The 17,253-nt window shown below is 49.7% G+C and overlaps 18 non-coding genes across 18 annotated transcripts; 12 read left to right on the top strand and 6 right to left on the bottom strand.

The window, feature by feature from the left end:
• Window positions 1-285: 285 nt before the first annotated feature.
• Window positions 286-357, top strand: Trnap-ugg (transfer RNA proline (anticodon UGG)). The gene has a single exon. It is a non-coding gene; the product is annotated as a tRNA-Pro (tRNA).
• Window positions 358-959: 602 nt separating this feature from the next.
• Trnav-uac (transfer RNA valine (anticodon UAC)) lies at window positions 960-1,032 on the bottom strand. The gene has a single exon. It is a non-coding gene; the product is annotated as a tRNA-Val (tRNA).
• Window positions 1,033-1,267: 235 nt separating this feature from the next.
• Trnap-cgg (transfer RNA proline (anticodon CGG)) lies at window positions 1,268-1,339 on the top strand. The gene has a single exon. It is a non-coding gene; the product is annotated as a tRNA-Pro (tRNA).
• Window positions 1,340-3,170: 1,831 nt separating this feature from the next.
• Window positions 3,171-3,242, top strand: Trnap-ugg (transfer RNA proline (anticodon UGG)). Its single transcript has one exon. It is a non-coding gene; the product is annotated as a tRNA-Pro (tRNA).
• A 602-nt stretch (window positions 3,243-3,844) lies between these two features.
• Window positions 3,845-3,917, bottom strand: Trnav-uac (transfer RNA valine (anticodon UAC)). The gene has a single exon. It is a non-coding gene; the product is annotated as a tRNA-Val (tRNA).
• Window positions 3,918-4,152: 235 nt separating this feature from the next.
• Window positions 4,153-4,224, top strand: Trnap-cgg (transfer RNA proline (anticodon CGG)). Its single transcript has one exon. It is a non-coding gene; the product is annotated as a tRNA-Pro (tRNA).
• Window positions 4,225-6,053: 1,829 nt separating this feature from the next.
• On the top strand, window positions 6,054-6,125 carry Trnap-ugg (transfer RNA proline (anticodon UGG)). Its single transcript has one exon. It is a non-coding gene; the product is annotated as a tRNA-Pro (tRNA).
• Window positions 6,126-6,727: 602 nt separating this feature from the next.
• Trnav-uac (transfer RNA valine (anticodon UAC)) lies at window positions 6,728-6,800 on the bottom strand. The gene has a single exon. It is a non-coding gene; the product is annotated as a tRNA-Val (tRNA).
• Window positions 6,801-7,035: 235 nt separating this feature from the next.
• Window positions 7,036-7,107, top strand: Trnap-cgg (transfer RNA proline (anticodon CGG)). Its single transcript has one exon. It is a non-coding gene; the product is annotated as a tRNA-Pro (tRNA).
• Window positions 7,108-8,941: 1,834 nt separating this feature from the next.
• Trnap-ugg (transfer RNA proline (anticodon UGG)) lies at window positions 8,942-9,013 on the top strand. The gene has a single exon. It is a non-coding gene; the product is annotated as a tRNA-Pro (tRNA).
• A 602-nt stretch (window positions 9,014-9,615) lies between these two features.
• Window positions 9,616-9,688, bottom strand: Trnav-uac (transfer RNA valine (anticodon UAC)). Its single transcript has one exon. It is a non-coding gene; the product is annotated as a tRNA-Val (tRNA).
• A 235-nt stretch (window positions 9,689-9,923) lies between these two features.
• Window positions 9,924-9,995, top strand: Trnap-cgg (transfer RNA proline (anticodon CGG)). The gene has a single exon. It is a non-coding gene; the product is annotated as a tRNA-Pro (tRNA).
• A 1,843-nt stretch (window positions 9,996-11,838) lies between these two features.
• Trnap-ugg (transfer RNA proline (anticodon UGG)) lies at window positions 11,839-11,910 on the top strand. Its single transcript has one exon. It is a non-coding gene; the product is annotated as a tRNA-Pro (tRNA).
• Window positions 11,911-12,512: 602 nt separating this feature from the next.
• On the bottom strand, window positions 12,513-12,585 carry Trnav-uac (transfer RNA valine (anticodon UAC)). The gene has a single exon. It is a non-coding gene; the product is annotated as a tRNA-Val (tRNA).
• A 235-nt stretch (window positions 12,586-12,820) lies between these two features.
• Window positions 12,821-12,892, top strand: Trnap-cgg (transfer RNA proline (anticodon CGG)). The gene has a single exon. It is a non-coding gene; the product is annotated as a tRNA-Pro (tRNA).
• Window positions 12,893-14,742: 1,850 nt separating this feature from the next.
• Window positions 14,743-14,814, top strand: Trnap-ugg (transfer RNA proline (anticodon UGG)). The gene has a single exon. It is a non-coding gene; the product is annotated as a tRNA-Pro (tRNA).
• A 602-nt stretch (window positions 14,815-15,416) lies between these two features.
• On the bottom strand, window positions 15,417-15,489 carry Trnav-uac (transfer RNA valine (anticodon UAC)). The gene has a single exon. It is a non-coding gene; the product is annotated as a tRNA-Val (tRNA).
• A 235-nt stretch (window positions 15,490-15,724) lies between these two features.
• Window positions 15,725-15,796, top strand: Trnap-cgg (transfer RNA proline (anticodon CGG)). The gene has a single exon. It is a non-coding gene; the product is annotated as a tRNA-Pro (tRNA).
• Window positions 15,797-17,253: the final 1,457 nt, after the last annotated feature.

Genomic DNA, 17,253 nt, shown 5'->3' with positions numbered 1-17,253 from the left:
CAATATTTTCATTATGAGTTGGTGCTTGCTTTCCCGATGTTATTTTGTTTAGTGCATTCGCCTTCTCTTAACCCTGAGAAACCACATACGGAAACTGAGGCACTGCCGGCTGTTCATAAGCAGAGTTCGATGAAGTTATTTCGCTTTTTATTCGGCGCCTTTAATATTCTTCTCATCAGTGGTGAGTGCTGCCTGCAGAAAGCGCTTATCTTGCGAATTCACGTGAAAGTTTGTGTTCCCTGGGAGATGCACTACTTGTGATTAGCTTGAGTGGTGCGGGTAGGTGGCTCGTTGGTCTAGGGGTATGATTCCTGCTTTGGGTGCAGGAGGTCCCGGGTTCAAATCCCGGACGAGCCCTGCCATTTTGACCGTGCTGAAGAGTAGGTGGAACTCAGTCCCGGTTGCAGCTCCTCAATGAAGAGTAAGACGCCTGTTATATCACGTGGATATAACAAGAATCCGGCACCAGTAAAGTACGTAGGTGGAATTCGGTAGAAAGGCAGACGGTAATTTTTCTTGCAACGGAAAACAAGGTTGTCTTTGCGGAATATGTGCACCGTGAGTGGAGATTCAGCTTGATTGTGCGACAGTCTACCTTCATCTTACTAGCGACGGCAACAACCAATGGGTGGGACGTAAGACTGAGCGTGGCTAAGAGTTTCTCATTATTAGTTACCTTCACACTTTGTCACAGCCGTGACAAGGCGAGTAGCGCGAGCTCAGGATAGCCAGTAGGAAGCGCACCTGAAGTAGCCCTGAAGAACCGGGTTGTATATTTTGCCAGCCATAATGGAGCTAGGGGCGTTCTCAGTTACCAAATACCGGTGCAATAAGAGAGCAACAGTATTTGACAGTAAAATGACGCCCTATCCATCTAGAATATGACATTGATTGTCTCTGCATACGCATCCGTGAGGTCATCCCGGAAATGAAATCCGATATACGGATTAAAATTGTTGTGTTCCCGCCCGGGATCGAACCGGGGACCTTCTGCGTGTAAAGCAGACGTGATAACCGCTACACCACGGAAACGACGGTTCGTCTGATGTGCCACCCGGAGACTCGTGGTAGCAACAGTTTTCCTTCTGTGTTAGCAAGGGCATCGGCTACGAGCTCCCTCCGATTCGTGAGGTTCCTATAGTACAAGAAGTCGATGAAAACAATCCAACCGCGACAGCCAGAGAGAACGCTGGGTGAGCTGCAGCCGTACATGGTGAGACCATCAACGGTGGCGTCATTCACATGCAGTGTGTTTTCGGAACGAACAGGCTCGTTGGTCTAGGGGTATGATTCCTGCTTCGGGTGCAGGAGGTCCCGGGTTCAAATCCCGGACGAGCCCTTGCGTTTTGTACAACGGTGTGCTAACAAACCGCATGGCGGCGGCTGTTTCGCGCATTTCCAGGCCTCCAAGTCAGCGCTAAATCCGACAACCAGTTCTGAAACAGTTTCATTTGAGCCATGTGCACCCTGCTGGTGGAACGTTTGAAGTTGATTTAAATGGTCACAGTAGAGATCGTAGCAAGTGTCTTGCTGAGTGCGACGAAAACTTGTTTCCGCCCGCAATCGAACCGGGGACCTTGTGCGTGTTAGGCAGACGTTATAACCGCTACACCACGGAAACTGCTACGCTCTGCCCTCCACATGTGATACAACTTGTAGGACGATCGCCATTGTGGCGTAAACATCACTTTGCGGAAACGCACAATGCCGGTATTTCGCATTCGTGTGAAACAATCGACAGCACCCTTGACTGCCTGAATGCCATGTCGAATAAGAGCTCAAGAAGTCATCGGAAACGCTCGAGGGAGAGTCCTCAGCAGCATCTGCTGCTCTTTCTTTCCTTACGAGATACCGTCGATTCGCGCAGTCGTTATTGCAAAAGATGTCACCAAAGGCGATCGCTTCGTTAGCGGCACGGCGCCTGAGCTCGGCGGCAGCCAGCTCTACATGGAGCCCCTCCAGGCCGCCGCCGGCGCCACAGCGCAAGGAGTCGGCGCCCGCCCTGCAATGCCCCCTGTCGTTGCACATTCCACCCGCCTTTTATCCTCTCCATGTCTGACTCACTACCCTAAATGACGCTGCAGTCGACGTGCTTATTACTATCGCTTTTGGAGGAACCAAGGCGCAGTATTCTAGTGACGAACCGGTATTGCAAATTTGGATTAAGTAAAAAGTTATTGTGTGGTCGAGCGACACCCCCGTCTCGCTCTTCCTAGATGATCGCTGCTGCGCGGAGTAACTCCTAGCGCGCCGATGGCTTCAGAGTTGGTCTTCTCGAAGTTTTGCTTTTGCACTGCATTCCGCAATCTTATAGTTACGTGCTTCGGTTTCCCGACGTTCTTGTGTTTAGTGCGTTCGGCTTCTCTTAACCCTTAGCCACCGCTTGCCGAAATTTCCACACTGTCATCTGTCGATCTGCAGAGCTCGATGAAAGTACCGCGGCCGTTCCTGAGCTCGTGAAACGGCCGAATCTGTAGTTGTTTCCAGATCTCTCCCACACAACGGCCTCCCGGAAGCTTGGATTACAGGAGTACGCCACTACTCCCAGCCGCTGAATTACCTTTGAAGCAGAATGACATGAGCTACACGCAGCTCCGATTTTTTTTTTTTTTTTTGTGTCTGACCTACTTTGAAAGATTTTGTAGTCGATTTACTTACCACTATCGCTGTTGGAAGGAGGAAACCACGTGATAATCACACAGTATTCTAGAGACGATCAGGTAATGAAAATTTAGAATAAGTAAAACAGTATCAAAAGAAGTTGTGTGGTGGAGCGGCACATGCAATTCACGCTTCCTAGATGATCGTTGCTGCATAGAATAATTCTTTTGTCTGTGGCGTCTTCAGTATTCGTCTTCTGGAAGTTTTGCTTGCAGTATATTCTTCAATATTTTCATTATGAGTTGGTGCTTGCTTTCCCGATGTTATTTTGTTTAGTGCATTCGCCTTCTCTTAACCCTGAGAAACCACATACGGAAACTGAGGCACTGCCGGCTGTTCATAAGCAGAGTTCGATGAAGTTATTTCGCTTTTTATTCGGCGCCTTTAATATTCTTCTCATCAGTGGTGAGTGCTGCCTGCAGAAAGCGCTTATCTTGCGAATTCACGTGAAAGTTTGTGTTCCCTGGGAGATGCACTACTTGTGATTAGCTTGAGTGGTGCGGGCAGGTGGCTCGTTGGTCTAGGGGTATGATTCCTGCTTTGGGTGCAGGAGGTCCCGGGTTCAAATCCCGGACGAGCCCTGCCATTTTGACCGTGCTGAAGAGTAGGTGGAACTCAGTCCCGGTTGCAGCTCCTCAATGAAGAGTAAGACGCCTGTTATATCACGTGGATATAACAAGAATCCGGCACCAGTAAAGTACGTAGGTGGAATTCGGTAGAAAGGCAGACGGTAATTTTTCTTGCAACGGAAAACAAGGTTGTCTTTGCGGAATATGTGCACCGTGAGTGGAGATTCAGCTTGATTGTGCGACAGTCTACCTTCATCTTACTAGCGACGGCAACAACCAATGGGTGGGACGTAAGACTGAGCGTGGCTAAGAGTTTCTCATTATTAGTTACCTTCACACTTTGTCACAGCCGTGACAAGGCGAGTAGCGCGAGCTCAGGATAGCCAGTAGGAAGCGCACCTGAAGTAGCCCTGAAGAACCGGGTTGTATATTTTGCCAGCCATAATGGAGCTAGGGGCGTTCTCAGTTACCAAATACCGGTGCAATAAGAGAGCAACAGTATTTGACAGTAAAATGACGCCCTATCCATCTAGAATATGACATTGATTGTCTCTGCATACGCATCCGTGAGGTCATCCCGGAAATGAAATCCGATATACGGATTAAAATTGTTGTGTTCCCGCCCGGGATCGAACCGGGGACCTTCTGCGTGTAAAGCAGACGTGATAACCGCTACACCACGGAAACGACGGTTCGTCTGATGTGCCACCCGGAGACTCGTGGTAGCAACAGTTTTCCTTCTGTGTTAGCAAGGGCATCGGCTACGAGCTCCCTCCGATTCGTGAGGTTCCTATAGTACAAGAAGTCGATGAAAACAATCCAACCGCGACAGCCAGAGAGAACGCTGGGTGAGCTGCAGCCGTACATGGTGAGACCATCAACGGTGGCGTCATTCACATGCAGTGTGTTTTCGGAACGAACAGGCTCGTTGGTCTAGGGGTATGATTCCTGCTTCGGGTGCAGGAGGTCCCGGGTTCAAATCCCGGACGAGCCCTTGCGTTTTGTACAACGGTGTGCTAACAAACCGCATGGCGGCGGCTGTTTCGCGCATTTCCAGGCCTCCAAGTCAGCGCTAAATCCGACAACCAGTTCTGAAACAGTTTCATTTGAGCCATGTGCACCCTGCTGGTGGAACGTTTGAAGTTGATTTAAATGGTCACAGTAGAGATCGTAGCAAGTGTCTTGCTGAGTGCGACGAAAACTTGTTTCCGCCCGCAATCGAACCGGGGACCTTGTGCGTGTTAGGCAGACGTTATAACCGCTACACCACGGAAACTGCTACGCTCTGCCCTCCACATGTGATACAACTTGTAGGACGATCGCCATTGTGGCGTAAACATCACTTTGCGGAAACGCACAATGCCGGTATTTCGCATTCGTGTGAAACAATCGACAGCACCCTTGACTGCCTGAATGCCATGTCGAATAAGAGCTCAAGAAGTCATCGGAAACGCTCGAGGGAGAGTCCTCAGCAGCATCTGCTGCTCTTTCTTTCCTTACGAGATACCGTCGATTCGCGCAGTCGTTATTGCAAAAGATGTCACCAAAGGCGATCGCTTCGTTAGCGGCACGGCGCCTGAGCTCGGCGGCAGCCAGCTCTACATGGAGCCCCTCCAGGCCGCCGCCGGCGCCACAGCGCAAGGAGTCGGCGCCCGCCCTGCAATGCCCCCTGTCGTTGCACATTCCACCCGCCTTTTATCCTCTCCATGTCTGACTCACTACCCTAAATGACGCTGCAGTCGACGTGCTTATTACTATCGCTTTTGGAAGAACCAAGGCGCAGTATTCTAGTGACGAACCGGTATTGCAAATTTGGATTAAGTAAAAATTTATTGTGTGGTCGAGCGACACCCCCGTCTCGCTCTTCCTAGATGATCGCTGCTGCGCGGAGTAACTCCTAGCGCGCCGATGGCTTCAGAGTTGGTCTTCTCGAAGTTTTGCTTTTGCACTGCATTCCGCAATCTTATAGTTACGTGCTTCGGTTTCCCGACGTTCTTGTGTTTAGTGCGTTCGGCTTCTCTTAACCCTTAGCCACCGCTTGCCGAAATTTCCACACTGTCATCTGTCGATCTGCAGAGCTCGATGAAGGTACCGCGGCCGTTCCTGAGCTCGTGAAACGGCCGAATCTGTAGTTGTTTCCAGATCTCTCCCACACAACGGCCTCCCGGAAGCTTGGATTACAGGAGTACGCCACTACTCCCAGCCGCTGAATTACCTTTGAAGCAGAATGACATGAGCTACACGCAGCTCCGATTTTTTTTTTTTTTTGTGTCTGACCTACTTTGAAAGATTTTGTAGTCGATTTACTTACCACTATCGCTGTTGGAAGGAGGAAACCACGTGATAATCACACAGTATTCTAGAGACGATCAGGTAATGAAAATTTCGAATAAGTAAAACAGTATCAAAAGAAGTTGTGTGGTGGAGCGGCACATGCAATTCACGCTTCCTAGATGATCGTTGCTGCATAGAATAATTCTTTTGTCTGTGGCGTCTTCAGTATTCGTCTTCTGGAAGTTTTGCTTGCAGTATATTCTTCAATATTTTCATTATGAGTTGGTGCTTGCTTTCCCGATGTTATTTTGTTTAGTGCATTCGCCTTCTCTTAACCCTGAGAAACCACATACGGAAACTGAGGCACTGCCGGCTGTTCATAAGCAGAGTTCGATGAAGTTATTTCGCTTTTTATTCGGCGCCTTTAATATTCTTCTCATCAGTGGTGAGTGCTGCCTGCAGAAAGCGCTTATCTTGCGAATTCACGTGAAAGTTTGTGTTCCCTGGGAGATGCACTACTTGTGATTAGCTTGAGTGGTGCGGGCAGGTGGCTCGTTGGTCTAGGGGTATGATTCCTGCTTTGGGTGCAGGAGGTCCCGGGTTCAAATCCCGGACGAGCCCTGCCATTTTGACCGTGCTGAAGAGTAGGTGGAACTCAGTCCCGGTTGCAGCTCCTCAATGAAGAGTAAGACGCCTGTTATATCACGTGGATATAACAAGAATCCGGCACCAGTAAAGTACGTAGGTGGAATTCGGTAGAAAGGCAGACGGTAATTTTTCTTGCAACGGAAAACAAGGTTGTCTTTGCGGAATATGTGCACCGTGAGTGGAGATTCAGCTTGATTGTGCGACAGTCTACCTTCATCTTACTAGCGACGGCAACAACCAATGGGTGGGACGTAAGACTGAGCGTGGCTAAGAGTTTCTCATTATTAGTTACCTTCACACTTTGTCACAGCCGTGACAAGGCGAGTAGCGCGAGCTCAGGATAGCCAGTAGGAAGCGCACCTGAAGTAGCCCTGAAGAACCGGGTTGTATATTTTGCCAGCCATAATGGAGCTAGGGGCGTTCTCAGTTACCAAATACCGGTGCAATAAGAGAGCAACAGTATTTGACAGTAAAATGACGCCCTATCCATCTAGAATATGACATTGATTGTCTCTGCATACGCATCCGTGAGGTCATCCCGGAAATGAAATCCGATATACGGATTAAAATTGTTGTGTTCCCGCCCGGGATCGAACCGGGGACCTTCTGCGTGTAAAGCAGACGTGATAACCGCTACACCACGGAAACGACGGTTCGTCTGATGTGCCACCCGGAGACTCGTGGTAGCAACAGTTTTCCTTCTGTGTTAGCAAGGGCATCGGCTACGAGCTCCCTCCGATTCGTGAGGTTCCTATAGTACAAGAAGTCGATGAAAACAATCCAACCGCGACAGCCAGAGAGAACGCTGGGTGAGCTGCAGCCGTACATGGTGAGACCATCAACGGTGGCGTCATTCACATGCAGTGTGTTTTCGGAACGAACAGGCTCGTTGGTCTAGGGGTATGATTCCTGCTTCGGGTGCAGGAGGTCCCGGGTTCAAATCCCGGACGAGCCCTTGCGTTTTGTACAACGGTGTGCTAACAAACCGCATGGCGGCGGCTGTTTCGCGCATTTCCAGGCCTCCAAGTCAGCGCTAAATCCGACAACCAGTTCTGAAACAGTTTCATTTGAGCCATGTGCACCCTGCTGGTGGAACGTTTGAAGTTGATTTAAATGGTCACAGTAGAGATCGTAGCAAGTGTCTTGCTGAGTGCGACGAAAACTTGTTTCCGCCCGCAATCGAACCGGGGACCTTGTGCGTGTTAGGCAGACGTTATAACCGCTACACCACGGAAACTGCTACGCTCTGCCCTCCACATGTGATACAACTTGTAGGACGATCGCCATTGTGGCGTAAACATCACTTTGCGGAAACGCACAATGCCGGTATTTCGCATTCGTGTGAAACAATCGACAGCACCCTTGACTGCCTGAATGCCATGTCGAATAAGAGCTCAAGAAGTCATCGGAAACGCTCGAGGGAGAGTCCTCAGCAGCATCTGCTGCTCTTTCTTTCCTTACGAGATACCGTCGATTCGCGCAGTCGTTATTGCAAAAGATGTCACCAAAGGCGATCGCTTCGTTAGCGGCACGGCGCCTCGGCGGCAGCCAGCTCTACATGGAGCCCCTCCAGGCCGCCGCCGGCGCCACAGCGCAAGGAGTCGGCGCCCGCCCTGCAATGCCCCCTGTCGTTGCACATTCCACCCGCCTTTTATCCTCTCCATGTCTGACTCACTACCCTAAATGACGCTGCAGTCGACGTGCTTATTACTATCGCTTTTGGAAGAACCAAGGCGCAGTATTCTAGTGACGAACCGGTATTGCAAATTTGGATTAAGTAAAAATTTATTGTGTGGTCGAGCGACACCCCCGTCTCGCTCTTCCTAGATGATCGCTGCTGCGCGGAGTAACTCCTAGCGCGCCGATGGCTTCAGAGTTGGTCTTCTCGAAGTTTTGCTTTTGCACTGCATTCCGCAATCTTATAGTTACGTGCTTCGGTTTCCCGACGTTCTTGTGTTTAGTGCGTTCGGCTTCTCTTAACCCTTAGCCACCGCTTGCCGAAATTTCCACACTGTCATCTGTCGATCTGCAGAGCTCGATGAAGGTACCGCGGCCGTTCCTGAGCTCGTGAAACGGCCGAATCTGTAGTTGTTTCCAGATCTCTCCCACATAACGGCCTCCCGGAAGCTTGGATTACAGGAGTACGCCACTACTCCCAGCCGCTGAATTACCTTTGAAGCAGAATGACATGAGCTACACGCAGCTCCGATTTTTTTTTTTTTTTTTTTTTTTTGGTGTCTGACCTACTTTGAAAGATTTTGTAGTCGATTTACTTACCACTATCGCTGTTGGAAGGAGGAAACCACGTGATAATCACACAGTATTCTAGAGACGATCAGGTAATGAAAATTTAGAATAAGTAAAACAGTATCAAAAGAAGTTGTGTGGTGGAGCGGCACATGCAATTCACGCTTCCTAGATGATCGTTGCTGCATAGAATAATTCTTTTGTCTGTGGCGTCTTCAGTATTCGTCTTCTGGAAGTTTTGCTTGCAGTATATTCTTCAATATTTTCATTATGAGTTGGTGCTTGCTTTCCCGATGTTATTTTGTTTAGTGCATTCGCCTTCTCTTAACCCTGAGAAACCACATACGGAAACTGAGGCACTGCCGGCTGTTCATAAGCAGAGTTCGATGAAGTTATTTCGCTTTTTATTCGGCGCCTTTAATATTCTTCTCATCAGTGGTGAGTGCTGCCTGCAGAAAGCGCTTATCTTGCGAATTCACGTGAAAGTTTGTGTTCCCTGGGAGATGCACTACTTGTGATTAGCTTGAGTGGTGCGGGCAGGTGGCTCGTTGGTCTAGGGGTATGATTCCTGCTTTGGGTGCAGGAGGTCCCGGGTTCAAATCCCGGACGAGCCCTGCCATTTTGACCGTGCTGAAGAGTAGGTGGAACTCAGTCCCGGTTGCAGCTCCTCAATGAAGAGTAAGACGCCTGTTATATCACGTGGATATAACAAGAATCCGGCACCAGTAAAGTACGTAGGTGGAATTCGGTAGAAAGGCAGACGGTAATTTTTCTTGCAACGGAAAACAAGGTTGTCTTTGCGGAATATGTGCACCGTGAGTGGAGATTCAGCTTGATTGTGCGACAGTCTACCTTCATCTTACTAGCGACGGCAACAACCAATGGGTGGGACGTAAGACTGAGCGTGGCTAAGAGTTTCTCATTATTAGTTACCTTCACACTTTGTCACAGCCGTGACAAGGCGAGTAGCGCGAGCTCAGGATAGCCAGTAGGAAGCGCACCTGAAGTAGCCCTGAAGAACCGGGTTGTATATTTTGCCAGCCATAATGGAGCTAGGGGCGTTCTCAGTTACCAAATACCGGTGCAATAAGAGAGCAACAGTATTTGACAGTAAAATGACGCCCTATCCATCTAGAATATGACATTGATTGTCTCTGCATACGCATCCGTGAGGTCATCCCGGAAATGAAATCCGATATACGGATTAAAATTGTTGTGTTCCCGCCCGGAATCGAACCGGGGACCTTCTGCGTGTAAAGCAGACGTGATAACCGCTACACCACGGAAACGACGGTTCGTCTGATGTGCCACCCGGAGACTCGTGGTAGCAACAGTTTTCCTTCTGTGTTAGCAAGGGCATCGGCTACGAGCTCCCTCCGATTCGTGAGGTTCCTATAGTACAAGAAGTCGATGAAAACAATCCAACCGCGACAGCCAGAGAGAACGCTGGGTGAGCTGCAGCCGTACATGGTGAGACCATCAACGGTGGCGTCATTCACATGCAGTGTGTTTTCGGAACGAACAGGCTCGTTGGTCTAGGGGTATGATTCCTGCTTCGGGTGCAGGAGGTCCCGGGTTCAAATCCCGGACGAGCCCTTGCGTTTTGTACAACGGTGTGCTAACAAACCGCATGGCGGCGGCTGTTTCGCGCATTTCCAGGCCTCCAAGTCAGCGCTAAATCCGACAACCAGTTCTGAAACAGTTTCATTTGAGCCATGTGCACCCTGCTGGTGGAACGTTTGAAGTTGATTTAAATGGTCACAGTAGAGATCGTAGCAAGTGTCTTGCTGAGTGCGACGAAAACTTGTTTCCGCCCGCAATCGAACCGGGGACCTTGTGCGTGTTAGGCAGACGTTATAACCGCTACACCACGGAAACTGCTACGCTCTGCCCTCCACATGTGATACAACTTGTAGGACGATCGCCATTGTGGCGTAAAAATCACTTTGCGGAAACGCACAATGCCGGTATTTCGCATTCGTGTGAAACAATCGACAGCACCCTTGACTGCCTGAATGCCATGTCGAATAAGAGCTCAAGAAGTCATCGGAAACGCTCGAGGGAGAGTCCTCAGCAGCATCTGCTGCTCTTTCTTTCCTTACGAGATACCGTCGATTCGCGCAGTCGTTATTGCAAAAGATGTCACCAAAGGCGATCGCTTTGTTAGCGGCACGGCGCCTGGGCTCGGCGGCAGCCAGCTCTACATGGAGGCACCAGCAGCCCCAGCCCCTCCAGGCCGCCGCCGGCGCCACAGCGCAAGGAGTCGGCGCCCGCCCTGCAATGCCCCCTGTCGTTGCACATTCCACCCGCCTTTTATCCTCTCCATGTCTGACTCACTACCCTAAATGACGCTGCAGTCGACGTGCTTATTACTATCGCTTTTGGAAGAACCAAGGCGCAGTATTCTAGTGACGAACCGGTATTGCAAATTTGGATTAAGTAAAAATTTATTGTGTGGTCGAGCGACACCCCCGTCTCGCTCTTCCTAGATGATCGCTGCTGCGCGGAGTAACTCCTAGCGCGCCGATGGCTTCAGAGTTGGTCTTCTCGAAGTTTTGCTTTTGCACTGCATTCCGCAATCTTATAGTTACGTGCTTCGGTTTCCCGACGTTCTTGTGTTTAGTGCGTTCGGCTTCTCTTAACCCTTAGCCACCGCTTGCCGAAATTTCCACACTGTCATCTGTCGATCTGCAGAGCTCGATGAAGGTACCGCGGCCGTTCCTGAGCTCGTGAAACGGCCGAATCTGTAGTTGTTTCCAGATCTCTCCCACACAACGGCCTCCCGGAAGCTTGGATTACAGGAGTACGCCACTACTCCCAGCCGCTGAATTACCTTTGAAGCAGAATGACATGAGCTACACGCAGCTCCGATTTTTTTTTTTTGGTGTCTGACCTACTTTGAAAGATTTTGTAGTCGATTTACTTACCACTATCGCTGTTGGAAGGAGGAAACCACGTGATAATCACACAGTATTCTAGAGACGATCAGGTAATGAAAATTTAGAATAAGTAAAACAGTATCAAAAGAAGTTGTGTGGTGGAGCGGCACATGCAATTCACGCTTCCTAGATGATCGTTGCTGCATAGAATAATTCTTTTGTCTGTGGCGTCTTCAGTATTCGTCTTCTGGAAGTTTTGCTTGCAGTATATTCTTCAATATTTTCATTATGAGTTGGTGCTTGCTTTCCCGATGTTATTTTGTTTAGTGCATTCGCCTTCTCTTAACCCTGAGAAACCACATACGGAAACTGAGGCACTGCCGGCTGTTCATAAGCAGAGTTCGATGAAGTTATTTCGCTTTTTATTCGGCGCCTTTAATATTCTTCTCATCAGTGGTGAGTGCTGCCTGCAGAAAGCGCTTATCTTGCGAATTCACGTGAAAGTTTGTGTTCCCTGGGAGATGCACTACTTGTGATTAGCTTGAGTGGTGCGGGCAGGTGGCTCGTTGGTCTAGGGGTATGATTCCTGCTTTGGGTGCAGGAGGTCCCGGGTTCAAATCCCGGACGAGCCCTGCCATTTTGACCGTGCTGAAGAGTAGGTGGAACTCAGTCCCGGTTGCAGCTCCTCAATGAAGAGTAAGACGCCTGTTATATCACGTGGATATAACAAGAATCCGGCACCAGTAAAGTACGTAGGTGGAATTCGGTAGAAAGGCAGACGGTAATTTTTCTTGCAACGGAAAACAAGGTTGTCTTTGCGGAATATGTGCACCGTGAGTGGAGATTCAGCTTGATTGTGCGACAGTCTACCTTCATCTTACTAGCGACGGCAACAACCAATGGGTGGGACGTAAGACTGAGCGTGGCTAAGAGTTTCTCATTATTAGTTACCTTCACACTTTGTCACAGCCGTGACAAGGCGAGTAGCGCGAGCTCAGGATAGCCAGTAGGAAGCGCACCTGAAGTAGCCCTGAAGAACCGGGTTGTATATTTTGCCAGCCATAATGGAGCTAGGGGCGTTCTCAGTTACCAAATACCGGTGCAATAAGAGAGCAACAGTATTTGACAGTAAAATGACGCCCTATCCATCTAGAATATGACATTGATTGTCTCTGCATACGCATCCGTGAGGTCATCCCGGAAATGAAATCCGATATACGGATTAAAATTGTTGTGTTCCCGCCCGGGATCGAACCGGGGACCTTCTGCGTGTAAAGCAGACGTGATAACCGCTACACCACGGAAACGACGGTTCGTCTGATGTGCCACCCGGAGACTCGTGGTAGCAACAGTTTTCCTTCTGTGTTAGCAAGGGCATCGGCTACGAGCTCCCTCCGATTCGTGAGGTTCCTATAGTACAAGAAGTCGATGAAAACAATCCAACCGCGACAGCCAGAGAGAACGCTGGGTGAGCTGCAGCCGTACATGGTGAGACCATCAACGGTGGCGTCATTCACATGCAGTGTGTTTTCGGAACGAACAGGCTCGTTGGTCTAGGGGTATGATTCCTGCTTCGGGTGCAGGAGGTCCCGGGTTCAAATCCCGGACGAGCCCTTGCGTTTTGTACAACGGTGTGCTAACAAACCGCATGGCGGCGGCTGTTTCGCGCATTTCCAGGCCTCCAAGTCAGCGCTAAATCCGACAACCAGTTCTGAAACAGTTTCATTTGAGCCATGTGCACCCTGCTGGTGGAACGTTTGAAGTTGATTTAAATGGTCACAGTAGAGATCGTAGTAAGTGTCTTGCTGAGTGCGACGAAAACTTGTTTCCGCCCGCAATCGAACCGGGGACCTTGTGCGTGTTAGGCAGACGTTATAACCGCTACACCACGGAAACTGCTACGCTCTGCCCTCCACATGTGATACAACTTGTAGGACGATCGCCATTGTGGCGTAAAAATCACTTTGCGGAAACGCACAATGCCGGTATTTCGCATTCGTGTGAAACAATCGACAGCACCCTTGACTGCCTGAATGCCATGTCGAATAAGAGCTCAAGAAGTCATCGGAAACGCTCGAGGGAGAGTCCTCAGCAGCATCTGCTGCTCTTTCTTTCCTTACGAGATACCGTCGATTCGCGCAGTCGTTATTGCAAAAGATGTCACCAAAGGCGATCGCTTCGTTAGCGGCACGGCGCCTGGGCTCGGCGGCAGCTCTACATGGAGGCACCAGCAGCCCCAGCCCCTCCAGGCCGCCGCCGGCGCCACAGCGCAAGGAGTCGGCGCCCGCCCTGCAATGCCCCCTGTCGTTGCACATTCCACCCGCCTTTTATCCTCTCCATGTCTGACTCACTACCCTAAATGACGCTGCAGTCGACGTGCTTATTACTATCGCTTTTGGAAGAACCAAGGCGCAGTATTCTAGTGACGAACCGGTATTGCAAATTTGGATTAAGTAAAAATTTATTGTGTGGTCGAGCGACACCCCCGTCTCGCTCTTCCTAGATGATCGCTGCTGCGCGGAGTAACTCCTAGCGCGCCGATGGCTTCAGAGTTGGTCTTCTCGAAGTTTTGCTTTTGCACTGCATTCCGCAATCTTATAGTTACGTGCTTCGGTTTCCCGACGTTCTTGTGTTTAGTGCGTTCGGCTTCTCTTAACCCTTAGCCACCGCTTGCCGAAATTTCCACACTGTCATCTGTCGATCTGCAGAGCTCGATGAAGGTACCGCGGCCGTTCCTGAGCTCGTGAAACGGCCGAATCTGTAGTTGTTTCCAGATCTCTCCCACATAACGGCCTCCCGGAAGCTTGGATTACAGGAGTACGCCACTACTCCCAGCCGCTGAATTACCTTTGAAGCAGAATGACATGAGCTACACGCAGCTCCGATTTTTTTTTTTTTTTTTTTTTTTGGTGTCTGACCTACTTTGAAAGATTTTGTAGTCGATTTACTTACCACTATCGCTGTTGGAAGGAGGAAACCACGTGATAATCACACAGTATTCTAGAGACGATCAGGTAATGAAAATTTAGAATAAGTAAAACAGTATCAAAAGAAGTTGTGTGGTGGAGCGGCACATGCAATTCACGCTTCCTAGATGATCGTTGCTGCATAGAATAATTCTTTTGTCTGTGGCGTCTTCAGTATTCGTCTTCTGGAAGTTTTGCTTGCAGTATATTCTTCAATATTTTCATTATGAGTTGGTGCTTGCTTTCCCGATGTTATTTTGTTTAGTGCATTCGCCTTCTCTTAACCCTGAGAAACCACATACGGAAACTGAGGCACTGCCGGCTGTTCATAAGCAGAGTTCGATGAAGTTATTTCGCTTTTTATTCGGCGCCTTTAATATTCTTCTCATCAGTGGTGAGTGCTGCCTGCAGAAAGCGCTTATCTTGCGAATTCACGTGAAAGTTTGTGTTCCCTGGGAGATGCACTACTTGTGATTAGCTTGAGTGGTGCGGGCAGGTGGCTCGTTGGTCTAGGGGTATGATTCCTGCTTTGGGTGCAGGAGGTCCCGGGTTCAAATCCCGGACGAGCCCTGCCATTTTGACCGTGCTGAAGAGTAGGTGGAACTCAGTCCCGGTTGCAGCTCCTCAATGAAGAGTAAGACGCCTGTTATATCACGTGGATATAACAAGAATCCGGCACCAGTAAAGTACGTAGGTGGAATTCGGTAGAAAGGCAGACGGTAATTTTTCTTGCAACGGAAAACAAGGTTGTCTTTGCGGAATATGTGCACCGTGAGTGGAGATTCAGCTTGATTGTGCGACAGTCTACCTTCATCTTACTAGCGACGGCAACAACCAATGGGTGGGACGTAAGACTGAGCGTGGCTAAGAGTTTCTCATTATTAGTTACCTTCACACTTTGTCACAGCCGTGACAAGGCGAGTAGCGCGAGCTCAGGATAGCCAGTAGGAAGCGCACCTGAAGTAGCCCTGAAGAACCGGGTTGTATATTTTGCCAGCCATAATGGAGCTAGGGGCGTTCTCAGTTACCAAATACCGGTGCAATAAGAGAGCAACAGTATTTGACAGTAAAATGACGCCCTATCCATCTAGAATATGACATTGATTGTCTCTGCATACGCATCCGTGAGGTCATCCCGGAAATGAAATCCGATATACGGATTAAAATTGTTGTGTTCCCGCCCGGAATCGAACCGGGGACCTTCTGCGTGTAAAGCAGACGTGATAACCGCTACACCACGGAAACGACGGTTCGTCTGATGTGCCACCCGGAGACTCGTGGTAGCAACAGTTTTCCTTCTGTGTTAGCAAGGGCATCGGCTACGAGCTCCCTCCGATTCGTGAGGTTCCTATAGTACAAGAAGTCGATGAAAACAATCCAACCGCGACAGCCAGAGAGAACGCTGGGTGAGCTGCAGCCGTACATGGTGAGACCATCAACGGTGGCGTCATTCACATGCAGTGTGTTTTCGGAACGAACAGGCTCGTTGGTCTAGGGGTATGATTCCTGCTTCGGGTGCAGGAGGTCCCGGGTTCAAATCCCGGACGAGCCCTTGCGTTTTGTACAACGGTGTGCTAACAAACCGCATGGCGGCGGCTGTTTCGCGCATTTCCAGGCCTCCAAGTCAGCGCTAAATCCGACAACCAGTTCTGAAACAGTTTCATTTGAGCCATGTGCACCCTGCTGGTGGAACGTTTGAAGTTGATTTAAATGGTCACAGTAGAGATCGTAGCAAGTGTCTTGCTGAGTGCGACGAAAACTTGTTTCCGCCCGCAATCGAACCGGGGACCTTGTGCGTGTTAGGCAGACGTTATAACCGCTACACCACGGAAACTGCTACGCTCTGCCCTCCACATGTGATACAACTTGTAGGACGATCGCCATTGTGGCGTAAAAATCACTTTGCGGAAACGCACAATGCCGGTATTTCGCATTCGTGTGAAACAATCGACAGCACCCTTGACTGCCTGAATGCCATGTCGAATAAGAGCTCAAGAAGTCATCGGAAACGCTCGAGGGAGAGTCCTCAGCAGCATCTGCTGCTCTTTCTTTCCTTACGAGATACCGTCGATTCGCGCAGTCGTTATTGCAAAAGATGTCACCAAAGGCGATCGCTTTGTTAGCGGCACGGCGCCTGGGCTCGGCGGCAGCCAGCTCTACATGGAGGCACCAGCAGCCCCAGCCCCTCCAGGCCGCCGCCGGCGCCACAGCGCAAGGAGTCGGCGCCCGCCCTGCAATGCCCCCTGTCGTTGCACATTCCACCCGCCTTTTATCCTCTCCATGTCTGACTCACTACCCTAAATGACGCTGCAGTCGACGTGCTTATTACTATCGCTTTTGGAAGAACCAAGGCGCAGTATTCTAGTGACGAACCGGTATTGCAAATTTGGATTAAGTAAAAATTTATTGTGTGGTCGAGCGACACCCCCGTCTCGCTCTTCCTAGATGATCGCTGCTGCGCGGAGTAACTCCTAGCGCGCCGATGGCTTCAGAGTTGGTCTTCTCGAAGTTTTGCTTTTGCACTGCATTCCGCAATCTTATAGTTACGTGCTTCGGTTTCCCGACGTTCTTGTGTTTAGTGCGTTCGGCTTCTCTTAACCCTTAGCCACCGCTTGCCGAAATTTCCACACTGTCATCTGTCGATCTGCAGAGCTCGATGAAGGTACCGCGGCCGTTCCTGAGCTCGTGAAACGGCCGAATCTGTAGTTGTTTCCAGATCTCTCCCACACAACGGCCTCCCGGAAGCTTGGATTACAGGAGTACGCCACTACTCCCAGCCGCTGAATTACCTTTGAAGCAGAATGACATGAGCTACACGCAGCTCCGATTTTTTTTTTTTGGTGTCTGACCTACTTTGAAAGATTTTGTAGTCGATTTACTTACCACTATCGCTGTTGGAAGGAGGAAACCACGTGATAATCACACAGTATTCTAGAGACGATCAGGTAATGAAAATTTAGAATAAGTAAAACAGTATCAAAAGAAGTTGTGTGGTGGAGCGGCACATGC

This window comes from Schistocerca nitens, chromosome 2 (assembly GCF_023898315.1).
Source record: "Schistocerca nitens isolate TAMUIC-IGC-003100 chromosome 2, iqSchNite1.1, whole genome shotgun sequence".
Classification (NCBI taxonomy): Eukaryota; Metazoa; Arthropoda; class Insecta; order Orthoptera; family Acrididae; genus Schistocerca; species Schistocerca nitens.
The sequence above is the reverse complement of the archived record's forward strand: the minus strand, read 5'-3'. Positions and strand labels throughout refer to the sequence as shown.